General features: G+C 37.8%; 1 protein-coding gene across 9 annotated transcripts in view; it reads right to left on the reverse strand.

The window, feature by feature from the left end:
- Window positions 1–21,704, reverse strand: part of AAK1 (AP2 associated kinase 1) — a 205,646-nt gene that overhangs the window by 153,326 nt on the left and 30,616 nt on the right. The gene's annotated exons all lie outside the window — the stretch shown is intronic.

Consider the following 21,704-nt stretch of genomic DNA (forward strand, 5'->3'; position numbering starts at 1 on the left):
CACTCTGGCCTTAAGAAAACAGAAAAGAAAGAAAAAAATTCCTCACCCTATCTCTTCACCTAGCTAGCTACCACCCCTTTCCACTCTTTCCCAATCAGACAATTGAAATTGCCTATAGCCTTCCTCCACATTCTACCTCTCATTCAAAAGCCTCTTGTGATCTGACTCTGGCCTCTCCCAAGGCCTAAGACCGCTCTCTGTGGCTCAAACCAATAGGCACTTTTCAGACGTCATCTTGCGTCACTGTTATTCAGCACTTTCCACCAGTGACTATTCTTGAATCACTCTTTCCTTTGGGCTTCCAAAGGAAGTTCTCTAAGGTCCTCTTCCTGTTCCTTAAATGCTAATGTTTCTCAGGATTCAGTCTGAAGACACCTCTGTTTACTCCACAATTGCTCCCTGGGTGATTTCACCTATTCTGCATTTAAAGCATCCTTTAAATATTCATAATATTGACAACTCTCTCCCAAGGTCCAGACCCACACACTCAACTGACTCAGTTAACCTGATCTGATGGACATTCCCACTTGGAATGTCTACAGGCAGCCCAGCCACAACATGTTTAAAATCCAAAGCAAGCCTCACAGGCTCCCTTTCCCTTGTAGCTCCCAAGCCTCTTCTTCCTGTGTTCCCTATGACAGTGAATGCCACCACCATCTACCCCATTTCCAATCCTCAAAAACGCCCTCTCCCCACTATCCAACCAATTACCAAATTTTATTGATTTTTCTCCTACATCTCTCAAAGCTGTTTACTTCTCCTCATATCCACTGCCATTGCCTTACTATACTCCTCCTCATTTTTCTCCTAGAATACTGCAATTTTTTTAGTGCACTCTCAGAAGACACCCTAAGAGCTCTTTGGGGTGTCCGTCCAACACAGTGCTTCATCTCTCTCTGGACATCCCTCTCTCCCACCTTACTGTACTAAGTAAGACCCTCACCCCCATTTGTAATTTGGTGTAAGTTTGTGCAGGTAACATACTGTAATTTGGTGTAAGTTTGTGCAGGTAACATAATTATAGCAAGTGAAAGCAGGAGCGGTACAGCAACCACATAGAATAACATGAACAGATGAACAAAGTCCAGCTGCAAAGAAAGAGATGACGAAAGCAAGGCAGAAAAAAGGAGAGATGTGACAGAGGCAAAGACAGAGAGACAGAGTTCTTGAGCGTGCCTTCTTGTTCCCGATTTCAGACCCTTCCCAAAGGCTGGCAGCACAGCCAATCCTAGGTTTTATGAGAGACTCTCCAACCCCCACCTATCTTCGTAACATTTCCCTTTTTTATTTCAGTTAATTAAAGTAGGTAAAACTGTTAAGCGCTCATTGAGTCCTGACTAATTCATTTGGATCAACTCACACTTCTTCGATGGGTCTCAGCTTCCCCATCTGTAAATTTAGCAGATTGAAGAAGATGAACTCTAAGAAGGCTTTAATCATTAACACTAAAGTTTTCAGACAGTAATTCCTACATTCAGTCTATGTGTAAACTGAGGGTCACCAACTTGCCCTAGGATAGCCAAATGTATATTTTAGGGTTGTGTGGTTTTCTTCAGTCAAGTTTTTAAAAGATGCTGAATTTAAAAACAAATTAATAAAAACAATTTTTTAACCCAAAGAGCATATTTTATTCATGTAAATTTCCAACCCATTTCCAAAAAAAATGTACATTTTTAAAATTACTTCCATTTCTAAAGCCCTGTATTAAAACATTTCTCTGCAATTTAGTAGATCTCATATGGCACTCTGCAGGTGGGTCAGTCCATTTACAAACGCAACGTTTCTAAACATATTTAGAAAAAACTTTCACTAATCATTCTTATATTATTGCAGGGGCAAAAAACAGATTTACTTATAATACCACACTGAATGCAATGCAATGTATTTAAAAAAAATAAAAGAACAAAACCTTTTGTCCACTAAACAGGCTGTAGATGAATTTGTAAACCACTTATGAAGTATTCAATATCCAAAGTACAAATTACATCACCAATAGAGTACTTGGCAAATAGCTTAATGTTGATTAAGAGTCTGATTCAGTAGGCCTGGGTAGGGCACTGATATCTTTTTTTTTTTTTAAGCTTCCTAGGCAACACAGATTATCTGCCATTTGGAGAACCACTGTCCCAGGTTCAGGAAATATTTTGGATCTTTCTGAGTAACAACTGCAGCATATTGAGAACACTTAGAGTAGAAACAGGGTCAAAAGCCTTTGTATATGGGTGGTGATTAAATCAAATAAACCTTACCAGTGGTTTTGGGGTGAGGGGGTTGGGGGGGTGGGGAGGAGTTTGACGATGTTTGCTATCTTTGTCTTGGGAAGAAAGTAACAACTTTGCAAGCTAAGCTCCTATTCTGCTGAAAAGACCTGCCATGGAAAAAATAAAATATCCTAATCCACATTTTAAATGGCTATTCAAGATCCTACAGAGAAACCTCATGGCCAAATATCTGCTCAAGCTAAACTGAATGCTAGAAAAGTGAGATAAAAGAGAAAGGTTGCTCAAGGTTGTTTCAGAAAGAACTGGTGGATAAGGGAAGAGAAGGGGCAGATTCAGTTGTGGGAATAAAAGTTGCTGTTACAAAGTCTTTGTAAACTTACAGAAAAGAATCTCATGTCTAGTGCCTTAAAACTATCCCCTACTGCTAGGAATACTCTGGTGGAAACTGAGATACCACTGAGAGACCTCAAAACCCCCAAAGGGATATATCCAGGGACTGCACTGTAGAACACCTGCCATAATCAGGTGAGTCTACCACTACCATGGAACTCATGGCAATATTTCAAATAAATCTCCACGTGAGAGATACCAAGGGGCAACAGAAAGAACAGTGGGTCAGAAGAGAGGAGATCTAGTTCTAATCCAAGTTCCACAAAGGACAAGCTATGACCTTGAGCAAGTCACTACACTTCTCCAGACCTCACTGGACTAGAGGAACAGGAAAACCTCTGACCTTTATTGCTAGATATCTACCACATTCGGGTAATTCTTTAAGGATGTGAAACACACCAAACAACCTCCTAACTTCTAAGCAGGAAAATGAACTATTAATTCTTTAAGACAAGATTGCTCTCATACTGGAAGAAAGAAGGATGCACAATAGAAGAAAATAAATTCTAAGAAGTTCTCTGGTAGGCAGGGAATAGGGGTAAGACTTGACAAATCATTACTTCCCTTGGGATGTTGACTCTACCACTCCAATAGCTTGCCAATTCTCCTGATATGAGCACCTTTCAAATCCTGAAGGTTTTGAAATCTTCTGCTAAAGCATCTCCTACTATGTATGTAGAAAGCTTGGTATTTCTTTGTAAGCCACTGTTTGTCTTCTGTACAAGCTGTAAAGCAGTATGCTGATATTCTCATGGGTCTCAGTCCCATGGCTTACAGCCCAAAGACTCCCCTGCAGCCTGAACACAGCAATCCATAGGTACAAAGATGCACTCCCCTTGCCTGTCACTTTCTTGATATCTGTATGAATTCTTCATCTGATTCTTAGCCCTGAGTTGCTTCAGAGACAGCTCTTCAGGTGTCCTGAGCATAGCGGTTTGTGTTTCAATTTTAAATTGCCTTGGTCTCTATCCTGAATTTAATGTCTTCAACTGTAATAAAACCAACCATCTAGAAACATGGATTTTTCAACTTTTCTCCCAAATGGAGAAAAACGTCTCAGTTGATTCTCTAGGTAGACCTGGCGCCTCTGGCCATATTCTGACAGCCACTTTCATCTGACATTCCCCTCCCCATACCTACACAGCCTCCTCTACAGGACTAATTAACCTTCTACCACTGTCCTCCATGCTAACAAGTAACATCTGCTAAAGAGCCTCAAAGACTGCTTTATCTCCCCTCCCCTATTCCTACCCCAATAACCTCTTCAAGACAGGCACAGTTTTACCTACCACACACACACTGCTCCCTTAAGAATCAAGAATCCTCCCTGAAAAACACAATCAGGGAATCCAAACCAGGCAGGCACGGCTCCTAAGCAGATGGCAGGCCTCATAATTAGGTCAATACATAATACTTCTTCTCAAACCAGCTTCTTTACCCTTCGTATTGAGACCCTGGATTGATGAGCTTTACATTGTGGTTGCTTTAATTATAATTTGTTCTTGGCAACACAATAATACTGTGTTTTGATAAAAAGAAATAGGGTGACAGAGGGTATGAGAGAGAAGTAAAAATCAGAATGTTGTTTTTAGCTTCAATTTTGAGTAGTCCAGTCTTTTATTGCTAATTTCACCTCTTGGTGCCTTGTTTTCCCAACTCGTCACATGGAGCCATACTGACCCCTAGTTGCACTGGTTCCATTACAGGACTCTTATATGAATGTTACATAAAAGATTCTATTTCTAAAGGATACCAAATCACCTTTAGGTGTGAAGGAAGGCTCTCAACAGTCATCACTGGGCTAAAGATTGTACAAGGAGGTGTCCACATGCACACAGGCAGCTGCTGCGGTCAGGAGGACCCCCAGATCAACATCAAACTAGGTGTAGTGTTTGATCTTCCTCTATTTCCAACCCCACTCACCCAGAGACCTCATCTATCACCCAAGAAACCTAAAGCCTTCTACTCAACCCCAGTGCAGTTTCCCCACAATGATCTTACTCTCCTGGAGTTATCCATGTTCCAAAAATCACCCTTCACCCTACATCAAAACTGCCATACTCATATATCTGCTAGTTTTTAGGGAACACAGCATCTCATTCCTGGAATTTGTATGAATAGCCTACAGTTCACAAAATTAATTAACAAATAATAAACTTTGAATTATTATTTTGTAGATTCAAAAACTGAGACCCACTCCCAGGAGTATAAGTCTCCCTAGCAGCGTGGGACATGACTCCCAGAGATGAGCGTGGACCTGGCATTGTAGGATCGAAAAAGGCTTTCTGACCACAAGGGGGAAGAGAAATGAAAAAATTGTTTCAGTGGCAGAGAAACTTCAAACAGAGTGGAGAGGTCATTTTGGAGGTTATTTTCATGCATTATATAGACATCCCTTTTTAATTTTTAGTATATTAGAATAACTAAAAGGAAATACCTTAAACTGTTGAACTGTAATACAGTAGCCTTGATTTCTGAAAATTATATAATTACATAGCTTTTATGGTATGACTGTGTATTGTGAAAACCTTATGACTGACACTCCCTTTATTCAGTATAAGGACAGATGAGGAAGAAAATAATGACCCAATTTTTTAAAAAATCAACAGGTATCAATATTGGGTCCTCTGTAATGCAGTAGCCCTGATCTTTGATAATAACTGTATTTTTTTTTTAAAAAGTCAACTGTCTGTTTGTAGGGAATTTACTTCTGGATGTTTTGTTGTGTTCCACTGATATACATACATACATACATATATATATATATATATATATATATGTTAATAGTACAGTCTTAGTTAACCTACCTCTATTGTAAGTCTTAAAATTGAGTTGACTGCAATACTAGTGGTCAACAAGAAGGAGAGGTAATGGGATGTTTGGGGTTTTCTTTTTTTTCTTTTTATATTGTTTTCTGTAGTAATGCAAATGTTCTAAAAATGACTGTGGTGATAATGCACACTTATGTGATGATACTGTGAACCACTGACTGTATACTTTAGATGGACTGTATAGTGTCTGAATATGTCTCAATAAAATTACGTTTTTAAAAAAAACTGAGACAGATAAGTGTTTCAAAAGGAAGGTACATAAAAATTCAAGCTCTATTAAAAGGAGAGACTACTGATCTCCAAATGGTATAATATATACTAGGAGATACACATCCCTCCATGCCATTCCTGGCTCCCCAAGGTCCTGTTTAGCACCTATGCTTCAGTCACCTTGAATTTTCCAAGTTCTGATGGCCTGGCACAAGGGCAGCACTGCCTCCTGGTTCCACTGGGCTTAGGGGCTTGATACCTGCCTATACAGCAATTCTCAGTGATCTCTAACACTGCCCTCTCTAGAGACGTGCCAAAGCTTTGCTCTCTTCTGTCTTGTTAGACCAAAGCCTAGAGTTGTAAACCCTACCGAAAATTAACATCAGAAACCAAATTTAAGAGTCACCAAAAAAAGTTGGTTTGGACTAGGGCAGAAGCTTTACATACAACGTGTCATGTGGTTCAAGGAAAACAGCGTTACTGATAGGTCAGAACGTGCCAGGGTTTGATCCCTAGCAATAAAACTTCTGTTTATGTAACCTCAAGAATTTTACTTAACTTCTGTAAGCCTCAGTTTTAGACATATTTTGTGGATGTGAAAACTCTCCCCGCTCTCAAGGTTACTGAGAAGGATTAAAGAAAAACTGAAAGCAAAGGGCCTAGTATGGTGCCAGACACACACAACCGCCCGCTTCCTCCCTCCCTGGGGCCATCCTCTGCCTTGCTGCAGGAAAGTGCTCCTCCTTGCTGCTGCATCACTACCCTGAGCAGTCCAGTGAAAACTCAGAAAAATATGCACTCTGCAAAACATTTAGGGATGGTCCAGAAAGTTATGAGCTAATTAGAGAGCATGGCAAAGAGATTAGAGTAACCACCAATAGGGTAGGTTTCAGGCATTGCATTTCTAAAATAATCACTGTACAGCTTTTCAGGCCTTTCCAGGTTAGACACTTAAAAATGAACTGAGTACAAAGCAGTCAGCTGAAAAGCTGTGGGCCTGTGAACCTCAGGCAAAGTCGGTGGTTGAATACCAGGCTGGTAATGAGGCAGAAAGGCAGGCAGGAGACTTCTCGGTCAGGGTGAAGCGGTGAGTTTTACAGGCCACTAACAACAGTGATAACAGGAACCCTTTACAGGGCTTAGAGATCTAAAAGAGGACTTAGCAATGATAACATTCAAAGACTTAATAAAAAGAAAGAAGCCAGAGAAACCTGGGTCCCAGTTGTGGGCTTTGCCATTACCTGACTATATATGGTCTTAAGCTAAAAATCCTCAAAGGCGACACAAAGAAATATTTCTGAAAGGGGTAAAATGACGGCTAATATAAAAGTGGGTTGTTTTTTTTTTCTTATTTTGAATTGATGTAAAAGAAAACTGACAGCCAAAAAAAGTAGTAATGCATTGTGTGTTTATAGCCTTGGTAAAATTAAAATGTATGATAGCATAGCACAAAAGATTAGAGGGAAGAATTGAAAGTATACTCTTGAAAGGTTATTATACTACATATGTAGGGATATAATAATATTTGAGGTGGACTGTGATTAATTAAAGTGATATATTTTCACCTCCAAGGCAATCACTACAAAATTTAATAATGTATAAATAACAAGGTCAAAAATGGAGATAAAATGACCTCCCCAAAATTTTTCTCAAAGTTCCAAAGCAGTAAGGATAAGAATGGATGGAAAACATAAAAAAACACCTAGCAAAATGATAGCTTTTCATCCAAACACATCAATAATTTAAAAAAAAGTATTTTTTTCTTTGCATTTCCTAAATCATAGAATAGCAAATGGTGTTGTGTAAATATTGAATGAAGAAATTCCAGCTCTCTGAGCCTCAGTTTCCTGTATTACACTAGGAGGGGCTGGAAAGACTATACTTAGAGCCACATCAGGCCCTAAATAATATTTAGGGCCTTCCCATTCATTCCCAGTGCTACAACATTTCTCAATCCTAACAGCACAACTAAATCACCTTAGAAGCTTTCAAAAAGATAGATGCCCCAACTCTATCCTGAACACACAGAGATCCAGAATCCTCAGAATAGTGGGGTTTTAACTTTTTAGTTTCTTAACAGGTGCCCCTAATAGACAGCTATAGTTGAGAATTAATGAGGGATGCTTTCCACATGCAACAAGTTTTATGAAAAAAAGGAGTTGAGGCTGAGTCCTACTTCCATATCTCCTGTTTTTTCTGCCAAACTCAGCAGCCTTCATTCGCTACAGGAAACCTGCCTCATTTCTAAGGAGCAAGGGTTTGGAGTCAGGTCAGGTTCACATTCCAGCTCTAATACTCGGTAGGATGTGACTTCTGCTCATCTGTAAAACGCAGAATCATCACTTACTCCATGGAGATGTTGTGACGACTATGAGATAGCATCACAAAGCACCTAGCACACGTTTGCATGCAGAAGCGCTCAACCAATGTGAATCCCCATCCCTCCCACCCTTTCTTTCCTAAATACCGTCCATTATGTGAGTTGTCTGACACACTGGCCCTTGTCATTAGGTACCCCATGTACACACATGAAGACACACATTCAATATGCAAAAGAAGTCAAGGACCCATATGGATTGATGGAAAAGCACAGATTTTTGTAGATTTCTCAAAGCAGTGAAAACACTACTACTATAAGTCACTGAGCAGCCTTCAGAAAAACTTAGGTAATGGGGACTTTTGCTGACATGAGATTTGCTCCATTTTCAGTATTTTTCATGGGCTTCAGCTTCCTCACCCCTTACATTAAGAAGGAAGACTAAACCCATCCCCTTCTTAGCTGTGACACTCTCTATATTATAATGGTTTACAGTCAGCAATAGATGGCTCCAGAAATCCTACCCTCCGAATGGTCAAAGAGAGACCTAGTTGTGGGTACATGTAGCACCTAAGTAGATATGAAACCATCCCAGGTGCTGAGCTTAGTTACACCTGAGCTCTTATATTTGTTTTATACTTACTGCCACAGCCTCAGGGGTTTTTTTTTGTTTTTTGTTTTTTTTTGCCATACAGGTTTTTATGATGTTTTATTAAACAGGCTGGTCTTACTGAGTTCTTCCATACTATTTATTTTTATCAAATGGCACATCTGATCTGTGGTTCAAGGTTTACTATTGTTAGGACTACCTCAGTATTATAAGGGAAAATATTTTATAGAGAACTCAATCAGGATCCTCCAACAGAATAAACAAAAGAACTGCTAGCAAAAAGGCAGTTTTTTGCTTCAAAAAGATTTTTGAAAACTTGATTCTCAAAAGATTTTCCACTGCTTTTAGGATGCCTTTCAGATAAAGCGGACTCATTCGTGAGAGATACATAAACACTATGCTCGTATGGTTCGCCTGAAGTCAGTCTTCCTGCTTTGCCTGATGACAAAGCCATCTGTAGTATCACTGGGGTTCAGGTATAATCATCATCATTCTAGGGTCTGTACAACAGGGTCAAAACACAGAGGAGAAACTCAAGTTTTCACTGAACCGGCTGATCAGAGCAGGGGGTAGAGATGTGTCAGATTGGACAAGAGTTGAATATTCCTTAGAGCAGGCAACAAGTTAACACCAAGCAAAGATGTGTCAAAGACAGGGAATAAACCAAGCAGTGTCCCAGACAAGCAAGAGACTACATAGTGGATAGAGGTGAGAAAAGCATTACTGTCTGCCAAACTGGCTCGTTGTCAAGCACTGAGGTATAGAATCAGAACCTAGAAGACGAGCAGGAAAAGGGGACCAATGAGCTGTGAACAGAACAGATGTAATATTCCAACTATAAGAAGGTAAAGGACTGTTGCATCTGAGAAGCTCAGATAAGATAAGCTTGAAAGCAAGGACCAAACTCCAGGCATGACCTCCCTCAAGCATCCAAGTACAGATAACAGAGCACTTGGATTAGGTGGTAAAGGCACAGGGAAGTTAGAAGCTCTTAGTTCGTTTCAAAGTAGCTTCCATTTTATCTTTATAGAAGAAAGCCAAACAAGATGATAAAAAGAAAACATGGTCTAACTGGTCTTGATAAAATAATCTACAGACACTAACTCTGCCAGTCCAGGGGGGAATGTCTAAATCTCTGAAGCGCTCTGCTCAATGTGTGGGACAACCGACAACGGAAGTCAAGACAGACAGATGAGGTAGGAGGTCCATCCCACATCCTATAACTGAGATGAAAACAAGGCAACATCTTACACTAGCAGAGTACACCATGTCATTGTCTGCAGTCACCAGGCTGTGCAAGGCATGCTGACTTCCTGGTTACTTCATTGCATATCACAACAGTGAGAAAGAGGCAGGCTGGAGCTTGCTTGCCCTTAGAACACCCAGTTTTAGCTATTATTATCACAAAGCTCCATCGGTAACAGTGGAGATGCTAAGGATAATAACAGAGGACACTGGGGGTTTTGTTTAGCAAAGGTGCCAGAGAACAGGAGAGGGCACAAGTTCCAAGAAAACTATATAGAGAAATTGTTGTGTGATCAGTCTGCATACCCAACACTGGCTTGCCATTCCGCAGTGCCTGTCCTTCTAGGAGGACAGATCCAGGACAGGAATGATTCAGCATAAGTCCTCCCCGCTAACCTTGTAAACAGCCTTACTTAATATAGCAGACACAGATATCTCAATATTTTAACTGGCAAAACTAAGATTCTGTACATAGCAGTTATCACGGCAAACCAAAACCAGTTTTCAGGTTTGCACAATTTCTCTAATTAAAAATCTCAAAACCTAAGGTTATTATCCTCGGCTTAACCATCTTTTAACCAGATTATGCTCTAAAAGTCTCAACTTCTCTAAAGCCCCATTTCTACAACTGCAAAATGGGAATAATGGTATCTATCCTAACAATCTTAAAATTAAAAGGAAGATCAAATGAGATAAAGGGCAAAAAGGATTTAATATAGTAAGAAAATATGATGTATCCTCAAATTCCTACCCTCACACCACCTCCCCATCACCACCACCAAACATTTACAATTCTGTGGGAGAGAGAAGGCAGGAAACAATGAGAGAAATAACAGCCTACTACAATGCATGCTATGGAAAGATGAACATTAGCTAGAATTGGGAGGAAAAGTTTCTTGAGACAGATGGAACTTTGGATGGATTCTGAAAGACTGCTGAGGTTTGGAAAGGCAAATTCATTTTGTATATCCAGATTTTTATAAAGTATTTGCTTAAACTTTAGTTAGAATATCCACAGTTAAGGAGTTAACATTATCGATAGCACTACTCTCAATGACCTTGAGAAAATAGGCAGGTTTAAGGCATAGGCCTTAGTAACAAAGAAAAAACTGAAACCCAGTTCAGCACTCCATGTTGAGGGGCTCAAACGAGCCTGCAATAATTGGAAATCAAAAGAAAAAACAAAAAAAAAATAGTAAGGTCTACTGATCATCCACAAGCCACTTTGATCCCTCATAAGAGATTTGCCATGTGTCACCAAGGTATGGAAATATTCCTACAACCCACAGTGAACCAGGCCAGGAGAAATAAGACTATGTTCAAAGAAATAGTCTCTGTAAATGACATAAATCACCCTATTCTGAAACCAAGAGGGTTAGAGTTGGTCTATATTTCAAACCACAAAAACCATAAGAAGTTTAATGGAGTATAATTAAGAAGGTCAGGGCAAGCTGTCACAAGAGAGCTGCTGACTGTTTTCTTAAATTTTATTAATAACCCAGTTATTAATAAAATTACCTCTCTTGGTTCAGTTACCCCTCTTGGTTCTCCTGTTCCACAGAGTGGTCAATAAGAAGACAGGGAAATAAGGCAGAAACAAGTGACTTGTGAGATTCACAGACAGCAACAAAATGAAGACCATCTCTCCAAATTCTACTTCTACAATCTCAAGACTAGAATACGATACTCAAGAAATGGTCCACCAAGGTTTTCCAGACAGCCAATGAGCTCGTCTTGTGTCCTGCCAGTGCTACTGCTATGTAGTGCCTAAGTCCACTTCAAGACCTGTCTCTCTAAGTCACTGGTTTTTGAGAGGGAGATTTCTTACTTCCAAGGGAACATCTGGCAGTATATGGAGACACTTTTGGTTGACACACCTGGGGGATGGGGCATTACTAATATAAAGCAGGTAGAGACCAAGAATGCTACTAACATTTTACAGTGTATAGGACAAAACACACACACCCCACCTCCCATTCTCACAACAAATAATTATCCACTCCTAAATGTCAATAATGACAAGACCGAGAAAGCCTGCTCTAAACAATGGTTAATCATATAATATCCTGGGATCATGTAAAGCCATACCTGTTAACTCATACATGTTGACAATGACTGTGACTGGCAGGTGGTAACTATTTATAAGAACTACTTTAAAAAAATCCATCACAGAATTTTTACAGTTTATCACATATATAGGTGCATTAAAATGTTTTGTGGGTTTTTTTTTTTTTTTTGGCATGGGCAGGCTCTAGGAATCGAACCCAGGTCAGCACTGCATCGCCTACATGAAAGTGTTTTTAAAGACTGGACTTTTGAAACTGTCATAGAGACACAATTGACGGAAATTATCCTTCAGAAATTTATATTTAATCGTGGACTGCCTATGTATGGCTCTCTCAAGTATTGGAACATTGGATTCATGAAGTGATGAATATTAGAAAATAATTATGAACTGTGCCTACAATGAAAAACATGAATAAATAAATTGTGGCACTGATTAATAACGAACATGCAGACACTTAACCAAAAACTTGCTAACATAGTAATAGCTCATTCAAATTTCATCCTAAAAAATGAGTTAGGTTTTTCAACTGACCCTTTCAAATAATGACAACATATTTTGATTCTAATAAGTTAGGCATATATATAAGATATGAATCTGAAATTCCAGTCCTAGAGAAATGAAACAAATGTCCACAGAGAGACTTTAAGAAGAACAGTTAATAGCAAAAATTGAAAAAATTCAATTGTGTTTCAAAAGGTGAATGGATAAACAAATCGTGAAACAGACATACAATAGATTACTAACCAGCAATAAAAAGGTATGAATTACCTTCACACTGACAAACACAACCAAAGTAGTTGAATTTCAGAAATATGATGAGTAAAAGAAGGAAGAAAAAGAAAGAGCACATACTATCTTATTTGATTTATATGACATTCTAGAAAAGCAAAACAGATTTACAATGAAAGAAAGCAAATCAGTGGCTGCCTGGGACCAGGGATACACTAACTCTGAAGGGGCATGAGGGAATTTTTTATGGGTATAGAAATGAACTTATATCTGGCTGCAGTGTCAAAATTCAGTGACTGTTTTTTTATATATAAATATATGTCAACAAAGTTCATTAAACTAGAAAAATTAATAGCTTCCCTATATATTAGCAAAAATTAGAAAATAAAACCAGAAAACGAAATCTAAAAGCAAGAACAAGTAAAATCTAAAACATCTAGTAATAAAAATTAAAATAATAATAAGAATAAAAGATCTGTTTAGGGGGGTGCAAGGGTAGTTCAGTGGTAGAATTCTTGTCTTCCATGAGGAAGAACGGGATTCGATTCCCAGTCCATGTATTTCCCAAAAAAACAAACAAGCAAACAAAACAAACAAAAATTCAACAAAAGGTGCTGCAATAGTGGGATACTCACATGGAAAAATAATGAAATGTGACCCTGCCATACAGCATACAAAAAAAAGAAATGTTCAATACTTCTATGAAGAAAATTGTAAAGCTTTACCAAGAGACATAAAAGAATGCTTAGCATTCCAATAATGCCTATTCTCCCCAAATTAATCTAAACATTTAACATGATTCCAAACAAAATTCCAATGGGGAGACCGCTGATTCTAGGCATGATGGAATAACAGGAAACAGATTTACTTTCCCACCTTAAACAACCAAAAACTCCAAATATAGGAAGCAATGATTTTCAGATTGAACAAGAGCAGCTCATTGGTTTCAAAGAAGTTTCAGGCCACAATAGAGCTCAGTAGTCCCCCTAAGCTGAGAAGACAGATTTGAGAATTCAGGAGACCAGTGTGGATAAACCTGTACTGGGGAGGAGAGAAAGAATTCTGGAGATCTGTAGAGGGTTCCCCTCAAATCACAGCAACATATGTAAGGTAACTATCCAAGGTTAGGGAAACAACTATTGAAATGAGCAAACAGAACAAACCCAGAGTTCAAATGGAGCCTTGAGCAGCTCATAGTTCTACCAATCAGAATGGGAAAAATCTCTTAGTACATGAGGCACTGGGTAGAGTGCCTAGAAAGGTAATGCCTTAGTAGTGAAGGATAATTAGTCCTAGATGAACCACTGCCCTGCTGCCTCCTTATAAAACATAAAAGCAAGCCTCAAAAGGATCAACCAGTTTCCAAGTAATGTAACTGCATCCCAAAGGAAAGCTAATGAATATTTAAAGAAATACAAAATTATCCAGCACCCAACAAGAGTAAAATTCAAAATGTCTAGCATGTAATGAAAAATTACTACACATGCAAAGAAGCAGGAAAATATAAGCCATAATGAAGAGGGAAAAAAAATCCGTTAATAGAAATAGACCCATAAATTAAAAAAATAAAAAAGGATAGGTCATAAAAACAGTTATTATAACTATATTTCATATGTTCAAGACGTTAGAGGAAAGCATAAACATTAAGGAAAGATATGAAAAATATAATCTTCAAAAACCCAAATCAAAGTTCTAGAGATGTTGAACTTACCATAAGTACATGGAACTTTAAATAGGGTGTGAGGCTCTGTTGGTTTGTCCAGGTTAGTATGATGCCGAATATATTCCAGAGTAATTTGGACATTGCATAAAGAAGTATTTGCCAGGTCCCCTTGGAGCCCTGGGGAGAAAAGAGGAACTAATTTCCCCATTTGGAGAATTTCTGGTATTCTAACAAGTAGTGGAGCCAACAAAATCGATATTATCCCTATGAAACTTATCCCTGCAAAGGACAGGCTAAGCCTACTTAAAATTAGGCCTAAGAGTTACCTCCAGAGAACCTCTTTAGTTGCTCAGATGTGGCTCTCTCTCTAAGCCAACTTGACAGGTGAACTCACTGCCCTATGCCACCCCCAGGTGGGACAAGACTCCCAGAGGTGTAAATCTCCCTGGCAACATGGGACAGAAATCCCAGGATGAGCCGGAACCTGGCATCAACGGATTGAGAAAACCTTCTTGACCAAAAGGGGAAAGAGAGAAATGAGAAAAAATGAAGTGTCAGTGGCTGAGAGATTTCAAACAGAAATGAGAGGTCATCCTGGAGGTTATTCTTAAGCATTATGTAGATACTCCTTTTTAGTTTATGGTGTACTGGAGAGGGTGGAAGGAAGCACCTGAAATTGTAGAGCTGTGTTCCACTAGCCCTGTTTCTTGAAAATAATTGTATAATGATACAGCTTTTAGAATGTGACTTTGTGATTGCGAAAAGCTTATGTCCGGGGTATGGACAGATGAGTAAAAAATATGGACAAAAATAAATAAATAATAGGGAGGACAAAGGTTAAAATAAATTGGGCAGATGGAAATACTAGTGATCGATGAGAGGCAGGGGTAGGGGTATGATATGTATGAGTTTTTTCTTTTTTATTTCTTTTTCTGGACTGATGGAAATATTCTAAAAAATGATCATGGTGATGAATACACAACTATGTGAGGATATTGTGAGCCACTGATTGTACACCAAGTATGGAATGTTTATATGCTAAGAAAGTTTGTATGTTTAGATTTATTAATAAAAATATTTTTAAAAAATTTCTAGAGATGAAAAATACAAGGTCTAAATTAAAAATAAAAACACTGCAAAAGATGAACAGCAGATTAGACACTACAAAAGACTATAGAGAAAAAAGGCTGACATAAAAGGAACAGAGCATCAGTGAGCTATAAGACAACTTTAAGCAGCCTAATACACAAGTAATTGGAATCCTAAAGGAGAGGTGGATACAGATAAAGTTTTGAAGAAATAATGACCAAAATTTTTCTAAATTTGATTAAATTATAAACCCACGCACCCAAGAAGCTCCTAGAAAACCTAAGCATAATAAATATGAAGAAAACTATACTAATGCACATCCTAATCAATTTTCTGGACCCAGTGATAAACAGTAAATCTTAAAAGCAAACAGAAAGACACATTATGAATGTAGGAACAAACATAAACATGCCAGCAGCTTTCTCATCAGAAATAATGCAAGCAAGAAGACTAGAGCAATGTCTTTAAGGTACTGTGGGGGAAAAAAAAAAAACACTATCAAGTTAGAATTCTATACTCAGAGAAAATCTTTTAAAAAGGAAGGTGAAAAAAGATGTTTTCAGACTCAAAAACTGGAAAAAAATCAAAAGCAGCAGGAAGTTTTTGAAGCAAAAGAAAGATGATACCAGATAGAAATCTAGATCTAGACAAAGGAAAGAGCAACAGAAGTGGCAAATATGTGGGTAAATATAAAATATTTTAAAAGATGATTAATTGGGCAGGCCACGGTGGCTCAGCAGGCAGGAATGCTTGCCTGCAATGCCAGAGGACCGGGGTTCGATTCCCAGTGCCTGCCCATGTTAAAAAAAAAAAAAGAAAAGATGATTAACTGCATAGAACAAAAATAATAAACATGTTGTGGGTTTTATAACATAAGCAAAATAAAATTTTTGGTGGAAACAACACAAAGTCCAGGAGAGGGAAAAACAGAAGTATAATAAGGATCTATTACTCTATATGAAGTGGTATACTATCACTTGATGGATGACTGTGTTACACTAAAGATGCATACTATAAACCTTTAAAAAACAAACACTAATAACAGAAAATAAAGAAATGTAGTCAATAAACCAACAAAGGAAATAAAATGGAATTTAAAAAAGTATTCAATTAATCCAACAGAAAGCAGAAAAAAGGAAAAGGAATGCAAAAAAACATATGGAATAAAAAATAGCATTATGACAAATTTAAATCCAACCATACAAGAAATCACATTAAATATAAATGGGCTAAATGCCCCAATTAAAATACACATTGTTAGACTGGATTAAAAAATAAAGATACAATAATATGCTGCATAAAAGAAACCCACTTTCAAGATACAAATAGATTAAAAATTAAAAGATGGAAAAATATGCCATGCTAACGCTAATCAAAAGAAAGTTGGAATGACTATTCTAATATCAGACAATGATGATTTCAGAGGAAAGAATATTACCAGGATCATTTCCTAACGATAAAAGGGTCAATTTATCAAGAGGCCACAACAATACTAAATGTCTATGCTCCTAATAAAAGAGCTTCAAAATACATGAAGCAAAATTGATGAAACCACAAGGAGGAATAGACAAATCCACAATAACGGTCTAAGATTTCAATGGCCTTCTCTAAATAATTGATAGAGCAAGTAAATAGAAAGTCAATAAGGATAGAGAAGACTTGAATAAGACTCTCAGTCATAGACTATTCCACCCAATAACATATGTTCTTTTCAAGTGCCCACAGAAGATTTACCAAGAAAGACCATATTCTGAGCCATAAAACAATTTTTAGTGAATTTTTAAAGATTCAAAGTATACAAACTGTTTTCCTTGGCTATAATGATCTTAAACAGAATTGAATCAGAAATTAGTAACAGAAACAACTCTGGGAAAATAACCAAATATTTGGAAACTAAATAAAACACTTCAAAATAACCCACCGGTCAAAGTTAAGTCAAAAGAGAAATTAGAAAGTATTTTGAGCTAAAAACATAACATTGAAAAACACGTGAGATGTTATTAAAATTTCAGTGGGCTTCTTTAGTTTTTGGATAGAATGCAGCTATTAACTATAAAGGTTTGCAACTTTTGATTTAAATGTAAAAAACAAAACCATATAGCACATTATTGTGAGAACAATTAACAGTGCTAAATGCTGTGTGAATGTGGTGGAAAGGGGAAGCTTAAAGTCATGTATGTCTCCAGAACAAGAGATGAAGGTTAAGGCACAGGAACGCATAGCATAGTGAATCTTGTGGTGGGCAATGCCCATGATTAACTGTACAAATATAAAAATGTTGTCATGAACTAGAGCAAATGTACGACACTATTACAAGGAGTTAATAATAGAGGGGCATATGGGAAAAAATATACCTATTGCAAACTACGGACTATGGTTAACAGCAAATAATAGAACACCGTTTCATCAACAGCAACAAATGGACTACATCAATAGTCTCTACTACTGGGTCCCCAGGGGATAAGGAATATGGGAAGATTAGGATTTTCTTTTTCATTTATATATCTTTTCTGGAATAATGACAATGTTCTAAATTTGATCATGAGGACGTATGCACAACTATGTGATGATTCAGAGTCAGTGATTGTATACTTTGGATGGTTTCTACGGTATGTGAATATATCTCAATAAAATTGCATTTTAATTAATTAATTAATTGATTAAAAATAAAACATAAAACTACTAATAACAATTTAAGGTAATATTATAACTTTGAGGTAGGGAAAAACATTTTTATAAGCACAATATGAAAGGAGTAATACAAAAGTTTTATTTACTTTCCTTGTTTAAAATTTGAAACTTCTGTAGGGCAAATAAAACAAAACCCACAAACAAATTTAAAGGCAACTGAGAAAAGTTATAACACAAAACAGAAAAGTCATGTAAAAACCAGTAAGTAAAAACAAATATGGTCCTAAAATGAGATTCATCCATTTGGGTTGTGAGAATTAAAACTCACTGACCACTCCTTCAAATTCCGACACATTTCTTCTCATTCCTAGGCACTGATGTGGATTTTGTGCACTCCGTGAACAGGTAAGTGTCTTAACAATAGCAGCGTTGCCATGTTGGTCTGTTAAGTTCCATTCTTAGAGAAACAGTGGTTTGCTAGCTTATAAACTATAATAATTTCCTGCATCACATTCCCTTAAACACAATTTTTATTGACTTCTTTTTTACTGTGGCTTGCATTTTTTTTGGGGGGGGGGGCATTTTTCTTGCATTAAAGACTGAATTACATAAACATAGATTTAAAAGAAATATAAAATCAAATATCAACAGGAAATCAGTGATACAGGTACTTAAATATGGTGATAAAAGTACAATTTGACAATATATATTGTTAGCCTGAGAAAGTACACATTCAGGGCAGTACAAGGATAATCTATGGTAGAATTCTCACTTGCCATGTGGGAAACCCCGGTTCGATTCCCAGAGCTTGCCCATGCCAAAAAAACAAACAAACAAACAAAAAAGTATACATCTGTTGGCCCAACAATTACTCTACCAAGACTACGTTGTGTATTTAAAGATGCTTGATGCAGTGTGTGCCGGTTTGAGAGGATTATGTACCCTAGAAAAACCATGTTTTAATCCTGATCTATTTGTGGATGCAGTCATTTCTTTTAATCCCCATTAACACTGTAGGTTGGGAACCTGATTAGATTATCTCCACAGAGATGTGGCTCGACCAACTGTGGGTATTAACCTTTGATTAGATGGAAATGTGACTCCACCCATTCCACGTGGGTCGTTATTACTTTACTGGAATCCTTTAAAAAAAGGAAACATTTTGGAGAGAGCCATAGAGCCACGACAGAGCCACAAGAGCCACGAGAGCCCACACAGCAAGAGACCTTTGGAGATGAAGAAAGAAAATGCTCCAGAAGAGGTTCATGAAATAAGAAGCCTGGAGGGAAAGCTAGCAGATGTCGCCATATTCACCATGTGCCTTTTCAATTAAGAGAGAACTTCATTGGCCTTTCTTGAGTGAAGGTAACCTCTCTGGGTGCCTTAATTTGCACATTTTTATAGACTTGCTTTAATTGGGATATTTTTACAGCCTTAGAACTGTAAACCTGCAACTTAACAAATTCCCCCTTTAAGTAAAAGTCATTCTGTTTCTGGTATATCACATTCTGGCAGCCTGCAAATCAGAACACAGTGTAATAATCAAAATTGGAAACCTAAATTCCCAACAATAAGGAACATCTATACTCAATATGGAAAAGCAGTCACAAGATATTGTGGAATCAAGAAGGCCGATTTCAAGTTCTCACACATAATATACCATTTAGCATAAATACACAAACATGTACACCACACACATAGGAAAAAGGTTAAAAAGTTATACACTGGGCGGACCACGGTGGCTCAGCAGGTAAGAATGCTTGCCTGCCAAGCCCGAGGACCCGGGTTCGATTCCCGGTGCCTGCCCATGTAAAAAAAAAAAAAAAAAGTTATATACTAATATGTTATGAACAACTAACTCTATGGGTGATAAATATAATGTTTTTCATATTTTTTAATGTTTCTTAGTTATAATTATTGCACATTACAAAAGTTTATTTTAAAAAAAGTTTTCACAATAAGCTACTATTCACATCTTGATTTTCCAAAATTGTACACTGGACATAATTCCACCTTTACTGTTAAATGGAGGAATCATTACAAACATTAATTACCTGTTCTGTGCCAAACACTGAGAGGCCCTCGGAAGCTACTGGAGAGTCTAACTCTTATTTCCCTCACTTGTGTAAATAGCGTCAGTCTGCAACGTTTTGGCCTCCTGTCAGCTTTTACACTTTTATCTTCTATCTCAGTGTCTCTTGCTATCTCTCACTACTGACAGGGTGCTGTCTCCATTTTAGTTTATTTTTTTAATTTAGTGGAAAGCCAAAGGTATAAGAACTCAATAAAAAAGAGAAAGAGTAAAGAGACTAAGGGCATGAGGAGCTCTCTTGAGGTACAAAACAGAGGGGACTTATTGTAAGAGATGTTTGCCACCCAGAAACTTTTCTTTGGGGAAGTAGGGAGCAGGGTATGGTAAATTTCTAAATTCAACGCTATTTTTAGCACTGTTATTCAACTGCCCTCTACCATAATGACACAAAGCTGGGACATTTGGGGGCTCACTTGAGGAGGGCTCAGGTACAAGGAGCCTTTCTGGCACTCGAAAAAAATTTATCAAAATTTGAAAGAGACTCATGTTATAATAGGGAAAATCTTGAATTTGTTCTTATGTTTTTCTACATGAATGCATCTAAGAATAAATGATTTAAAAGCCAGTGTTTCATATTTAACAACAAGACAGGAGCATGTGGTGATAGCACAGCAGAGAGCCGTCTTTTCCATGATATGGCTGCCATGAGCATGACTGCTGAACAACAGGGCATTACCATGTCCAGTTACTATCAATTTTGCCTCATTTTTGTCTCATGAATAATAGCCACCAGCTTTCCCAAAAGGAGCCTGGTGAGGTAAGCATCTCAGAAATGCTGAGAAACTGCTCTAAAACGCGCAGAGAAACTTGTTAAAGAAGTGGAGAGGGGGAGGCAGTCTCTAAACCAATATTGACCCAGAAACCAAACTTCTTTGTTTCCATATGCCACCCAACCTCTAATTCAACTAAAAGGCTGGAACCAGTCATGGGAAGCAGAGGCATGATTATTATAAATGCCTGTAAATTAGCATGGAGACAGCTAGCACTTGGCTCACCCATATTCCTGGGGCCAGAAGTCTGCAAAAGGGCAGTTCCACTGCCCCATCTCACCACCCTACCCTCAGCTTCTGGGTGGGCCATAAGCTAGAAATATCAATTCCTATCCTTGATTAGAGCCTGCTCACTCTCACCAGTGTACCTTTCCTCACAGTACCCCTAACAACCTATCATTCAAGGCTCATTTTCTCCCAAAAGCCTTCCTCGATTATTCTTCACTTCACTCCTCTCTCCTTTCTTTAATTTTCATGGTATGAAATTACAAGAACTTGGCAACTGATTACATACCTCTGGCTTTGTTTTGTTTAATTTCTTATTACACATAGTTCTGGACTCTCTAATATATTAAAACCAGCTTCTACTGAAATTATTTCAAAATAAAAAGTTTTAAAAAACAGGAAAACACTCGCTTCTATAACTCTTACAACACTTTCAGCCTTAGCACAGCACAGGATATGAAACTGGGCTCAGAAGATAGTTGTCAGATTAGTTGGCCTGGTAGCCAGAAGCAGTAAGTGGTTCAAGGGAGGCAGTTTACTCTGGGCTCTAACTGACAGCATCTTAACCAGAAGCAAAAACATGTCATCAGAGACAGAAAGCAGCCACAGGCC

This window comes from Tamandua tetradactyla, chromosome 17 (assembly GCF_023851605.1).
Source record: "Tamandua tetradactyla isolate mTamTet1 chromosome 17, mTamTet1.pri, whole genome shotgun sequence".
In the NCBI taxonomy this organism is placed as follows: domain Eukaryota; kingdom Metazoa; phylum Chordata; class Mammalia; order Pilosa; family Myrmecophagidae; genus Tamandua; species Tamandua tetradactyla.